At 43.0% G+C, this 14483-nt stretch overlaps 1 protein-coding gene and 1 long non-coding RNA gene across 11 annotated transcripts in view; both read left to right on the forward strand.

Annotated features, from left to right (window-relative positions):
• The window catches only part of LOC118928100 (eukaryotic peptide chain release factor GTP-binding subunit ERF3A-like), a 210030-nt gene that overhangs the window by 140654 nt on the left and 54893 nt on the right, over positions 1 to 14483 (forward strand). The gene's annotated exons all lie outside the window — the stretch shown is intronic.
• On the forward strand, positions 8926 to 13353 carry LOC130679141 (uncharacterized). The gene is made up of 4 exons (XR_008992138.1): positions 8926 to 9271; positions 9423 to 9515; positions 9606 to 10197; positions 13272 to 13353. It is a non-coding gene; the product is annotated as an uncharacterized LOC130679141 (long non-coding RNA).

Here is a 14483-nt window from a genome sequence, read left to right on the forward strand (position 1 = left end):
TGGCAAGTCCAGGAATTGGTGGGATGAGTGCATCTACAGCTGTAGCAGTGCGTGGATCGTTGTTGGAGTTTTTTGATGATCATCTTCTGGCATGAGTCTTCCAGAGAGTGCTGATATTGGAAGTTCTCTTTCATATCGTATCTTAGTTCATCTTCGGGGTAGCCCAATTAGGCTTTGATCTTCTGTATAGATGCAAACAGACCCTTTGCCTACACTTTTATATGCCCTTAGAACCTTGTGTAGAACTCATTGGAGGTTACCACACAGGAACTGCCCCTTTTTTTTTTTTTTTTTTGGTATCACTAATCTACACTTACATGACGAATATTATGTTTACTAGGCTCTCCCCTATACCAGGTCTCCCCTATAAACCCCTTTACAGTCACTGTCCATCAGCATAGCAAAATGTTGTAGAATCACTACTTGCCTTGTCTGTGTTGCACAGCCCTCCCTTTTCTCCTACCCCCCCATGCATGTTAATCTTAATACCCCCCTACTTCTCCCCCCCTTATCCCTCCCTACCCACCCATCCTCTCCAGTCCCTTTCCCTTTGGTACCTGTTAGTCCATTCTTGAGTTCTGTGATTCTGCTGCTGTTTTGTTCCTTCAGTTTTTCCTTTGTTCTTATATTCCACAGATAAGTGAAATCATTTGGTATTTCTCTTTCTCCGCTTGGCTTGTTTCACTGAGCATAATACCCTCCAGCTCCATCCATGTTGCTGCAAATGATTGGATTTGCCCTTTTCTTATGGCTGAGTAGTATTCCATTGTGTATATGTACCACATCTTCTTTATCCATTCATCTATCGATGGACATTTAGGTTGCTTCCAATTCTTGGCTATTGTAAATACTGCTGCAGTAAACGTAGGGGTGCATCTGTCTTTCTCAAACTTGATTGCTGCGTTCTTAGGGTAAATTCCTAGGAGTGGAATTCCTGGGTCAAATGGTAAGTCTGTTTTCAGCATTTTGATGTACCTCCATACTGCTTTCCACAATGGTTGAACTAACTTACATTCCCACCAGCAGAGTAGGAGGGTTCCCCTTTCTCCACAGCCTCGCCAACATTTGTTGTTGTTTGTCTTTTGGATGGCAGCCATCCTTACTGGTGTGAGGTGATACCTCATTGTAGTTTTAATTTGCATTTCTCTGATAATTAGTGATGTGGAGCATCTTTTCATGTGTCTGTTGGCCATCTGTATTTCTTTTTTGGAGAACTGTCTGTTCAGTTCCTCTGCCCATTTTGTAATTGGGTTATTTGTTTTTTGTTTGTTGAGGCGTGTGAGCTCTTTATATATTCTGGATGTTAAGCCTTTATAGGATGTGTCATTTTCAAATATATTCTCCCATACTGTAGGGATCCTTTTTGTTCTATTGATGGTGTCTTTAGCTGTACAGAAGCTTTTCAGCTTAATATAGTCCCACTTACTCATTTTTGCTGTTGTTTTCCTTGCCCGGGGAGATATGTTCAAGAAGAGGTCACTCATGTTTATGTCTAAGAGGTTTTTGCCTATGTTTTCTTCCAAGAGTTTAATGGTTTCATGGCTTACATTCAGGTTTTTGATCCATTTTGAGTTTACTTTTGTATATGGGGTTAGACAATGGTCCAGTTTCATTCTCCTACATGTAGCTTTCCAGTTTTGCCAGCACCACCTGTTGAAGAGACTGTCATTTTGCCATTGTATGTCCATGGCTCCTTTATCAAATATTAATTCACCATATATGTCTGGGTTAATGTCTGGATTCTCTAGTCTGTTCCATTGGTCTGTGGCTCTGCTCTTGTGCCAGTACCAAATTGTCTTGATTACTATGGCTTTATAGTAGAGCTTGAAGTTGGGGAGTGAGATCCCCCCTACTTTATTCCTCTTTCTAAGGATTGCTTTTGCTATTCGGGGTTTTTGGTGTTTCCATATGAATTTTTGAATTATTTGTTCTAGTTCATTGAAGAATGTTGCTGGTAGTTTCATAGGGATTGCATCAAATCTGTATATTGCTTTGGGCAGGATGGCCATTTTGACGATATTAATTCTTGATAGCCACGAGCATGGGATGCGTTTCCATCTGTTAGTGTCCTCTTTAATTTCTCTTAAGAGTGACTTGTAGTTTTCAGAGTATATGTCTTTCACTTCTTTGGTTAGGTTTATTCCTAGGTATTTTATCTTTTTTGATGCAATTGTGAATGGAGTTGTTTTCCTGATTTCTCTTTCTGTTGGTTCATTGTTGGTGTATAGGAAAGCCACAGATTTCTGTGTGTTGATTTTGTATCCTGCAACTTTGCTGTATTCCGATATCAGTTCTAGTAGTTTTGGGGTGGAGTCTTTAGGGTTTTTTATGTACAGTATCATGTCATCTGCAAATAGTGACAGTTTAACTTCTTCTTTACCAATCTGGATTCCTTGTATTTCTTTGTTTTGTGTGATTGCCGTGGCTAGGACCTCCAGTACTATGTTAAATAACAGTGTAGAGAGTGGGCATCCCTGTCTAGTTCCCGATCTCAGAGGAAATGCTTTCAGCTTCTCGCTGTTCAATATAATGTTGGCTGTTGGTTTATCATAGATGGCCTTTATTATGTTGAGTTACTTGCCCTCTATTCCCATTTTGCTGAGAGTTTTTAACATGAATGGATGTTGAACTTTGTCAAATGCTTTTTCAGCATCTATGGAGATGATCATGTGGTTTTTGTCTTTCTTTTTGTTGATGTGGTGGATGATGTTGATGGACTTTCGAATGTTGTACCATCCTTGCATCCCTGGGATGAATCCCACTTGGTCATGGTGTATGATCCTTTCGATGTATTTCTGAATTCGGTTTGCTAATATTTTGTTGAGTATTTTTGCATTTACGTTCATCAGGGATATTTTTCTGTAGTTTTCTTTTTTGGTTGGGTCTTTGCCTGGTTTTGGTATTAGGGTGATGTTAGCTTCATAGAATGAGTTTGGGAGTATCCCCTCCTCCTCTATTTTTTGGAAAACTTTAAGGAGAATGGGTATTATGTCTTCCTTGTATGTCTGATAAACTTCCGAGGTAAATCCATCTGGCCCGGGGGTTTTGTTCTTTGGTAGTTTTTTGATTACCGCTTCAATTTCGTTGCTGGTAATTGGTCTGTTTAGATTTTCTGTTTCTTTCTGGGTCAATCTTGGAAGGTTGTATTTTTCTAGGAAGTTGTCCATTTCTCCTAGGTTTCCCAGCTTGTTAGCATGTAGGTTTTCATAGTATTCTCCAATAATTCTTTGCATTTCCGTGGGGTCCGTCGTGATTTTTCCTTTCTCGTTTCTGATACTGTTGATTTGTGTTGACTCTCTTTTCTTCTTAATAAGTCTGGCTAGAGGCTTATCTATTTTGTTTATTTTCTCAAAGAACCAGCTCTTGGTTTCATTGATTTTTGCTATTGTTTTATTCTTCTCAATTTTATTTATTTGTTCTCTGATCTTTATTATGTCCCTCCTTCTGCTGACCTTAGGCCTCATCTCTTCTTCTTTTTCCAATTTCGATAATTTTGACATTAGACCATTCATTTGGGATTGCTCTTCCTTTTTTAAATATGCTTGGATTGCTATATACTTTCCTCTTAAGACTGCTTTTGCTGCGTCCCACAGAAGTTGGGGCTTAGTGTTGTTGTTGTCATTTGTTTCCATATATTGCTGGATCTCCATTTTGATTTGGTCATTGATCCATTGATTATTTAGGAGCGTGTTGTTAAGCCTCCATGTGTTTGTGAGCCTCTTTGCTTTCTTTGTACAGTTTATTTCTAGTTTTATGCCTTTGTGGTCTGAAAAGTTGGTTGGTAGGATTTCAATCTTTTGGAATTTTCTGAGGCTCTTTTTGTGGCCTAGTATGTGGTCTATTCTGGAGAATGTTCCATGTGCACTTGAGAAGAATGTATGTCCCGCTGCTTTTGGATGTAGAATTCTGTAGATGTCTATTAGGTCCATCTGTTCTAGTGTGTTCAGTACCTCTGTGTCTTTACTTATTTTCTGCCCAGTGGATCTATCCTTTGGGGTGAGTGGTGAGTTGAAGTCTCCTAGAATGAATGTATTGCAGTCTATATCCCCCTTTAGTTCTGTTAGTATTTGTTTCACATATGCTGGTGCTCCTGTGTTGGGTGCATATGTATTTAGAATGGTTATATCCTCTTGTTTGACTGAGCCCTTTATCATTATGTAGTGTCCTTCTTTATCTCTTGTTACTTTCTTTGTTTTGAAGTCTATTTTGTCTGATATTAGTACTGCAACCCCTGATTTCTTCTCACTGTTGTTTCCTTGAAATATGTTTTTCCATCCCTTGACTTTTAGTCTGTACATGTCTTTGGGTTTGAGGTGAGTTTCTTGTAAGCAGCATATAGATGGGTCTTGCTTTTTTATCCATTCTGTTACTCTGTGTCTTTTGATTGGTGCATTCAACCCATTAACATTTAGGGTGTCTATTGAAAGATATGTACTTATTGCCATTGCAGGCTTTAAATTCGTGGTTACCAAAGGTTCAAGGTTAGCCTCTTTAGTGTCTTACTGCCTAACTTAGCTCACTTATTGTGCTGTTATATAGACTGTCTGGAGATTCTTTTCTTCTCTCCCTTCTTGTTCCTCCTCCTCGATTCTTCATATGTTGGGTGTTTTGTGCTGTGCTCTTTCTAGGAGTGCTCCCATCTAGAGCAGTCCCTGTAAGATGTCCTGTAGAGTTGGTTTGTGGAAAGCAAATTCCCTCAGCTTTTGTTTGTCTGGGAATTGTTTAATCCCACCGTCATATTTGAATGATAGTCGTGCTGGATACAGTATCCTTGGTTCAAGGCCCTTCTGTTTCATTGTATTAAATATATCATGCCATTCTCTTCTGGCCTGTAGGGTTTCTGTTTAGAAATCTGACGTTAGCCTGATGGGTTTCCCTTTATAGTTGACCTTTTTCTCTCTAGCTGCCTTTAACACTCTTTCCTTGTCCTTGATCTTTGCCATTTTAATTATTATGTGTCTTGGTGTTGTCCTTCTTGGATCCTTTCTGTTGGGGGTTCTGTGTATTTCCGTGGTCTGTTCGATTACTTCCTCCCCCAGTGTGGGGAAGTTTTCAGCAATTATTTCTTCTAAGATACTTTCCATCTCTTTTCCTCTCTCTTCTTCTTCTGGGACCCCTATAATACGGATATTGTTCCTTTTGGATTGGTCGCACAGTTCTCTTAACATTGTTTCATTCCTGGAGATCCTTTTGTCTCTCTCTATGTCAGCTTCTATGCGTTCCTGTTCTCTGATTTCAATTCCATCAATGGCCTCTTGCATTCTATCCATTCTGCTTATAAACCCTTCCAGAGTTTGTTTCATTTCTGCGATCTCCTTTCTGGCATCTGTGATCTCCTTCCGGACTTCATCCCATTTCTCTTGCGTATTTCTCTGCATCTCTGTCTGCATGTTTATGATTCTTATTTTGAATTCTTTGTCATGAAGACTGGTTAGGTCTGTCTCCTTCTCTGGTGTTGTCTCTGTGATCTTTGTCTGCCTGTAGCTTTGCCTTTTCATGGTGATAGGAATAGTCTGCAGAACTGGGACGAGTGACGGCTGGAAGGACTTCCTTTCTTGTTGGTTTGTGGCCCTCCTCTCCTGGGAGAACAGCGACCTCTAGTGGCTTGTGCTGCGCAGCTGCGTGCAGATAGGGTTTCTGCTTCCTGCCCGGTTGCTGTGGAGTTAATCTCCGCTGTTGCTGTGGGCGTGGCCTGGCTCGGGCAGCTACTCCAAAATGGTGGAGTTGCGTTGGAGCAGGAGCTGCTGGGAGGCTATTTATCTCCGTAAGGGGCCTCCCTGCTCCCTGCAGCCCAGGGGTTAGGGTGCCCAGAGATCCCCGGATTCCCTACCTCTGGATTAAGTGACCCGCCCTGCCCCTTTAAGTCTTCCAAAAAGCACCCGCCAAAACAAAACAACGACCACCAAAAAAAAAAAAAAAAAAAAAAAATTTTTAAATTAAAAAAAAAAAAAAAAGTTTTTAATACAAAAAAAAAAAAAAAGTTGGTCGTTCGTTTTTCTTTATTCTCCGGTGCCAGCCTCAGGCCTCTGCTCACCGGTCTTTCTGCCCTGTTTCCCTAGTATTGGGGTCCCTATCCCTTTAAGACTTCCAAAAAGCGCTCGCCAAAACAAAACAGCAAAAAAGCAAAAAAAAAAATGGTCGTGCACTCTTCTTATGTCCTCCGACACCCGGCCTCCAGTGCCCGCCCGCTCACTGTTCTTGCTGCCCTGTTTTCCTAGTATCGAGCGCCCTGCGCTCTGGCCCGGATGGCGGGGGCTGGGTGCTCGGCAGTCCTGGGCTCCGTCTCCCTCCCGCTCTGCCTGCTCTTCTCCCGCCGGGAGCTGGGGGGAGGGGCGCTCGGCTCCCGCCGGGCGAGGGCTTGTATCTTATCCCCTTCGCGAGGCGCTGGCTCGCAGGTGCGGATGTGGTCTGGATATTGTCCTGTGTCCTCTGGTCTTTATTCTAGGAAGGGTTGTCTTTGTTATATTTTCATAGATATATGTTGTTTTGGGAGGAGATTTCCGCTGCTCTACTCACGCCGCCATCTTCTGCCCCTCCTCCGCGTTAACATTTTCATAGGAGCAGGTTATAGGGTGTAAACCTTGAGTGAGAAGGTGCTTTATTTTAGACACACTGTATTTTATTTTTGTTGTGAATGTAAGATAAAAATATTAACTAATTCAAGAGTAAAGCTGGTTTTCCATATATGAAGTTCTGATTTTTATGTCAATTGTTAATATGTTTCTGTAAATCTGAGGACAATCATTTGAAAGTCGGACACTCTTAGGAAAGATTCTATTGGGTCTTCAGAGAACTATATTAATAAGCTGTAACCAGAACTTTGTATTAATCAGAGTAATACATTATCTATTATTGGGCGGAAAAGTCAATGTCCAGATTCCAGGGATTATGAACCACAGGCCAGAGGAGAAACTGAAAGCCAGCTTTGCTATTATAACAGAGATTTCTTTACAGTTACAGTTGCCTAAGTGTTGTGTATTTTTTTAAAAGTATCCATAAAATTGCCAGTTTAATGTTAAACACAATTTCAAACCACTTTAGTGTAAGACTTATTTTAATGCATACCTGACAGCTTCGTTTTTGACCTACGTCTTTAAGCTGAATTCCCTTTTATCTTTAAAATACAAATATTAAAAAATAAAATTCACCTCTAAATCGAGATTTGGACCTTAACATAAAGTTAAGAACCATCTTTTCCATGTGTCCAAGCCTTTGCTCTGTAATTCTTAGAAGGTTAGTTGCACTCTGTCAAGACCCCTTGCAGAAAAATATCGACAATGTTTTTATCTGATTTGGACTCCACATGGGTGAATTACAGGAAAACAACAGATGCTCAGGGCAACGTTATTTTCCTACTTCATGCAATTGGGTCTAAGTATTTATCTTTGTCTTTCGTTCGTACTTTTCCCATATTTACCTAAATGCACCCAGTCACGGTGAGATGCAGTCAGTGAAGTACTGCGCTTATACTTACATCAAATCTGGCCATTCAAAAGAAAACCACTTCATTTAATGGTGCATAAAGAAGTTAGACGCACCAAACTCCCCCTAATAGTTGGGTACACCAGGGTACATCATGGAATATGGCAATCCTGTTTAATTTGCAAAGCCCTGGACCGGGAGGAGGAAGGGATGGAAAAGTTTGGAAGACTCGTCAGTGAATCGTCAAGGGTTTCCCTTTGCTGGGGCTGAGTCTGGACCTGAGCGCCTTACAAGCCATATTGTAGGTTAAGTTATAATGTCTTAACGGTTTATTGTCTCTGCTACCAAATGAATACATGAAATGAGAGACGCTCTAAGTTGGGCGTCTTAATGTAGGACAAAATCTTGCTCGAGGCGGGGAGAAGAAAGGTGGGAAGAGAATGAAGGTAGGGAGACTGTGAGACAGAGAACGCTCAGAGGTTGGTGAAAGGGAAGGAAGGGATTTCCAGTGATTGAAAGCTTTATCCCCCCGTAGAACTGCTGTCGGTTTTCCCTCATCCTGTGCCTCACAGGACAGAGTGGACCGCCCCCGAGGGCTGAAAGGCTCTGGATCGGAGGCCCCACACGGACCCACGCCAAGACTCAACCCTGCCGCTGCCCTACCCGGTGACAGGTGGGGCCGCGAGGGCGACCAGGTATCCGCCTCTTTGCGCTGCCTGCCGGGAGCCGGAGACTCTTCCGGTTGCTCTGGGCCACGGAACTCCGATTCCCATCGGCCCCCGGGAAAACCGCAGCGGGGTCGCGCGGGCCCTATCGGAACTCGTAGTTCCGTCTTTGGCCGTGCTTCATAGCCGGAAGCGGGGACGAACTGAGCCGAGAACTACCGAGGCTCAGGTAAGGGTGGCGGCGAAGGGTCAATCTGCGCCGGGCGTGGGGTGGCCGGTGAGGCAGTTGGAGGTGCCTGGGTTGGGTGGGAGGACATCGGCTGGCCCACACGAGCAGGGTTGAGCCGTTGTCGCGAGTGCGGAGTGGGGACTGGAGCTGCTGCCGCGGCGACGCCGGGGACTCTGTCGCTAGCCCCCAGCCCTTCTGCCTCCCTCTTCCCGGGGTCAGTGCGGCCTGCTCCTCCCCGGCCTGTTGCCCCCGCCTCCATTTCCCGCCCTCTCTTCATCACACACGCGGCCCCCCCGATCGTGGATCCAGGCCGTGTCGGCGGCGGCGGCGAGGGAAGCAGCAGCGACTCAGCGCCCGACTGCTGGGACCAGGCGGACATGGAAGCCCCCGGGTCGGGCCCGTGCGGCGGCGCCCGCCGAGGCCCACCATGAGCTCCATGTCAGCGCCAAACCCTTCGTGCCCAACGTCCACGTCGCCGAGTTCGTGCCGACCTTCCTGCGCGGCCCGGCCCAGCCGCCGCCACCCCCCGGCTGGCGCCGGCGCCAACCACCACGGAGCCGGCAGTGGCGTGGGAGGCCCTTCGGGTAAAGGGGCCGGGATGCGGGAGTAGCCGCCCGGGGTGCCGGAGCCCACCTTGGTGGGGTGGGGGGATGGGTCTGCGGCTCGCCCCGCAGGGCGGGGTACGCGCGGCCTCGGGGCCCAGCGGCACGTGGGGCGCTGACAGCGGCGCCGGGCGCGGGCAGCCTTGGGTGGGGTGGCCCGGGGTGGGAGCCCGGGCGAGGCGGAGGGCCTGGAGGAGCGGTAACCGCGTGTCGGCGACACAGGAGGTATCTAGGGCCCGTCCCTTCCCCGGGGGCCGCACCTACCCACTAGAACTGAGAACCGTATGGGACGGAGAGGGGACCGCGGCCATCAGTGCCAAGAGGCCCAGACGTGGGACAGATGGAGCCAGGAGGTGGGTGGGCGTTGAGCGAGCCAGACCCGAGGAGCTGGGAGGATGAGCGCTCGAGTTTTCCCTTCACCTTATGCCTAGGCGAGAGAGCGTCTCTTGCCCCAATTTCTATTATTGAAACTGTAATTAACGTTTTGGGTATCTGGCACTGAAGTGTCCTGAAGGAATCCCAAGATGCATTGCAGTCTTGTGATCCGGCAGAAACTGTTGGCCATCACTTCAGAGATCTTTTAGTCCTCAGCATTGTGTAAGCAAGTTCACAAAGTGTCAAAAAGTAAGAGTTCCTCCCGTAATGTGTATAGGAAACTACATTGATTTGTGTTCCCTTTTTCTTAAGTGGGACTTCTCTCCTTAATGACACGTTTAGAAATTTAAATGTGTCAAAATCGGATACCTTATTCGGGCTGCTTGGTATTGTAAGGCACTCTTTATGTTCACGTGTCAGTAATTAGTCTGTTCAGATACTTGGTAGTATAGCTTAATAGTTGTCACGTGCCATTCTGAACCATAGCTAGTAGAATGTTTTGTGTGGTTTCAAGTCAGGTTTGGTCTTTAAAAAGCTTTCTGTATTTAGCGGCTGCTTAAGTGATAGGATGACAGGCTTTCAGGTACTGATCTTGTGGGAATGTCAAATGAGTGAAGTTAACAATTCTCCCCTGTATAAAAAAGTGCTTATTTTAGGAACTGTCAATATTGGCTTAAAGAGAGAAAGGAATGTACCTTGGTGAGCCAGGGTATTGGTGAACCGGATCACAGATGTTCCTAGCAATATGTGAGAATAGATTGTTGATTTCTCTTTGAAGTTCCACGTAGTATTTCCTAGTTAAAAGGACATAATGAAAGTGCTCTGGGAGTTTAGCTTCTTCAGAAAGAAACTTGCTACAGTTTTCTGTATAGAGGCAGAGAGTTTGGAGAAGTACTTCTGTGAAGTAAGTACATATGTGAGCACAGTTTTAATTTGGTTGTTTGATTTTACTTGATGTTTTGCCTTTGAACAAGAAAGCTTAGCTTTTATTTCTTTGCTTAGATCAAGTCATTTGGTCTACTTAAATAAAGTTCACTTACCAGCCCCTAAAAGTGCCCGTTTCCCCATACCTTATCATGCAGATTCCTTTTATCCAGCCATTTTCTTTTTTCTATTTTGGCCGTCCCTCCTCACTCTGGAGCCACCAGCACCACTCTGGCTAGACTTGGAACTCCATTTCCAGCTTGTCCACCCATCAGCCAGTGAGTCAGGAAGGGACAGCCATCCTCAGAGCAGTGATCTGGAGTGGACATTGTTGGGTGACTAGGCTTTACCTGTTGGGTAGAAGAGCTGTCTTTCCTCTTACTGGCATGTGCCAACTTGCTGGTTTATTCTTAATCCTTTTCTCTGTGACACTGTTAGAAGTGGAGATGTAAAAATATGTAAGGAAGCGGTTATAAGAAAAGTACTTTCTGGGTTACTTGGTGGTCAGTTTTTTTCAGTTTTATCAAACTGTTTTGGTGTTACTTTGTCAACTGCTTCTACAAAATGCCAGTTCATATTTTAAAAAGTGTCCTCTTTAGGGTTGTCTGTTTGGAAAAGAATGGTTTCTAAATTGAGGTCCAGAGAGATGTGGGACTGTTGGATTGCATGTTTGAGCCCATACAGGTCCATAAAGTACCACCATCATAGCAGAGAACTATGCTTGGAAGAAGCAGAGAAAAAAATTGGAATTAGCCCTTAGAAATTTACAAAGGGGGAGCCATAAAAGTTGCAAGTTTTTTTATAGTGAGGAAATAAACACAAGGGGAGCATGTTTTCTTTGGTTGTTGAGCCCTTGTTGAAATTTGTAGTAGGTCCCTGTTTTTAAGCTGTATAGGAGGAAGAGCTCTTGAAGGAGGAAGTCTAGAGGTAGAACACTGAATGACTTCTTAAGTGTTCCTGTCCAGGATGAATATCTGTCATTTCTCCTGAAAACAGGCTAGTTGGGTTTTTCTGGTGGTTCCTTGAGCAACCAGTCACCGTAAAAGTTTTTGCACAGTGTCATCCACCTTAAATAGAAGGCTGCTGGGTGGTTATGCCTGTTTCCAGCCTCCCAAGTAAAAACTTGGGATTCATTGTTGATCTTCGCTCTCTGAAAAAGTAATACAGGTTTCCAACAGAATGATTAAGTAGAATACAGATTAAGTGTGTAACCAAGTGTAATTCATTTAAGTTCAATTCTCTGCGGATCCAAATAAATTGACTACATGATGCTCTTTAAAGTAGAGGTCCTGAAATGAGTGAAAATGTGGAAGACAAGGGTTCTGTGTAAGAGAACAAACATTTTCTATGCTAGAATGTACTTATTTTGAGTTTCAATTTGCACACAGTTCATTCTTTTTTATTGTTGAATGAGAAGTAAGTTTAGCGATTTAATTCAGGATTACTTGGTGTCTTAGTCCATTTGGGCTGCTGTGTAGTACAGTACCACAGACTGGGTAGCTTGTAAACAACAAAATTTATCCCTCACAGCTCAGGAGGCTGGAAGACCGCGATCAGGGTGCCAGCCTGGTCAGATGAGGGCCTCCTTCCCTCTCTCAGATCCAGATTGCTGACTTCTTGCTCTCACGTGGCGGAAGGGGCAAGGGAGCTCCCTGGGGCCTCTTTTATAAAAGAGCTGTTTTGTGAAATGCATTCGTGAGGGCTCTGCCATTATGACTTACGGTCTCCAAAAAACCTCACCTAAGTCCAATACATGGGGCATTAGAATTTCAACATATGAATTTTTGAGGGGGACACAAAAGTTTTAGAGCATAGAACTTGGACTTGTAGAAAGAACATCCAGGCTTCTCTAGTAATGGTGTGGTGTCCTTTCCACCATCCCACCCTTAACATCTCTCAGAACTCTGCCAGTAAAAAATGAATAAAGAATAAAACCAGCAGTCCTCAGAAGAGGAACTATCTTCAAAACGTAGCACATTGTATTATGGAATCTGAATTTTAAAGAGAAATGTTCTGTTTCATAGTACTTGGTTTTTGATGGATGTCTTTTTATGGGGAAGGGATTTTCTTCTTTTTTTTAGTGACAGAGATATAATTCACATATCACAGAATTCACCATTATGTGTATGGTTCAGTGGTTTTTAGTATATGCACAAAGTTAATGCAACCATCACAAAGTTAATGCAACCGTCGCTAGTATGTGGTGGATGCTTGTTAATCACTGAGTAGTCTCAAAAGTGACCTCTACAGGGTCACCAGAGTAGAGTGCAGAATCTTATGTAATTGTTTTGTTCAGAAGGGCTCTTAGACTTTATTATGATGTTAAGTGATACCTGTTGACTGAGAGATAAGTTTAGATAGAAGATAGATGAGGTTCTTGACTGGTTTTCCTTTTCCCATGAGACCGAGTAACAAAGTCTTCAGTGGGACAGTAAGTAAAGTAGGCAGAGAAGGTGAGGGGAAAATATTGTTCCAGTAGTGTTATTTCTTTACCTCCCTTATTTTCTAGCTAGTTATTTCTTACTTTAACTTAACCAATTATTAGATTTGGGCTCTTATTTCATAGTTTTACATGCTTGAAATGGATCCAGCATGAGGATTTAGGGAGTAAGTGAAGGCATTACATGAACCAGTGCTTTCCTTGTTGAGCAGCTGTTTGAACTGGTAAGAAATTTTGATTGAGAATAGACCCTCTTTGGAGCAGCTTTTATTTACTGCAGGTTTGGTACATGGCTTTCTTCTGTCCCTTGTTTTTCGCCTTCTCTGGAATTGTACTGCAAGAAAAGATAGCGATTAAAATTTCTGAGGGCAAGTTAGGAAAGTACAGTAGATGACAAATTTTAAGCCTTGTTTTGTTTTTGTTTGCTGGGGAGGAAATGTCTTAAAGTGTTAAAATATTAATGTTTTTCTAGTCGAAGAGAAAGAAATGAAAAGGATTCGATAGTCTTTTGTGGTGAGTTGGCAGTATTAGAATGGAATTTTTTGAGATGTAAGTCTGGTTTCTGCTCAGAATGATGTATAGCAATTAATAAACAAACATTTTTGTGTTTACAGAATGCAGGATACTGTGCTGGGCAGTTGAAATGACACCACAAGATGAATTAATCGTAGTCCTGGAGTCTAGAAAGAGGTCAGACTCCCAATTTACTCTAATGGAAGACATAACATGGTTGAGAAGGTTTCAAAGCTGAGCAGAGAAGTTGTTCATAGGTGTCCTTTGTAACTCATTCCAATCTTATCCTAATCATAAACCTAGAGATACATTTTCTGGTACCTGTTCTTTGTTAATACCATAAGTGTTTTTAAAGTTCAGATATAATTCACATAAAATTCACATTTCTTGTGTTTCGGTATTTTATTTTAGCTTGCTAGGAAATTGCTAGAGTAGAGCATCAGTTACCTTTTTACACTGCTTCGTGCTCATACCTAACAACAGTGAGTTACTGCCATTATGAAATTTTGATTGAGAATAGACCCTCTGTGGAGCAGCTTTTATTTACTGGTATGTCTATTGGGCATGTTAATTAAGAATTTCATCATTAAATTCACAGTTCTTAAATTATTGGGAAGCAAGAATATGGCCACTAGGTGAAAGTTCTTGATTATTCTGACATCCTTAGGCTTCTTTTTAAGCTGTCATTTGCTGATTCATACCAAAGCTTCTTAAAAGTGGTGTCCTTGTTTTCAGTAGATTTTAACAAAGCAGGCTATGCTGTAGATGTATTTTTTTCCTAAGTGACTTTGTTTTAGGAAATCTAGTTGTTACAGTATTCCAAGTTGAACCAGTTCTCTATCATAATTCTGCTTTCTAGGTATTTTTTTCCTAAGTGACTTTGTTTTAGGAAATCTAGTTGTTACAGTATTCCAAGTTGAACCAGTTCTCTATCATAATTCTGCTTTCTAGGTGAGAGAAACAGTAAGGATTTTTTGAGCATCTTTCACCAGCCTAACTTAAGAGTGGTTACACCCAATCCAAACCACATTCCAACCAGGTAATTGTAAGCCACTCGCCTTGAACCAAGCAGAAAGTGCATGCCTTAGAATGTTGTTGGGGCAATTTCTGGGTTGACCGTTTCTATAGAACCACAGTGGGCCACTGTACTACTCAGTGGTGTGTCCAGCTCCTTTGGATGGTTGGTTGTCTGCAAAGTATTTTAAGTTCACCTACAGTATTTGAAGTAAATGGGGTATAAATGATAAATAAACCTATGTTTTAGGGTTGTTTGAAAAACATAGTGGATCTTAGTTACTCTACAGAAAACCCAC

The sequence above is a fragment of the Manis pentadactyla genome, chromosome 10 (genome assembly GCF_030020395.1).
Source record: "Manis pentadactyla isolate mManPen7 chromosome 10, mManPen7.hap1, whole genome shotgun sequence".
Lineage (NCBI taxonomy): Eukaryota > Metazoa > Chordata > Mammalia > Pholidota > Manidae > Manis > Manis pentadactyla.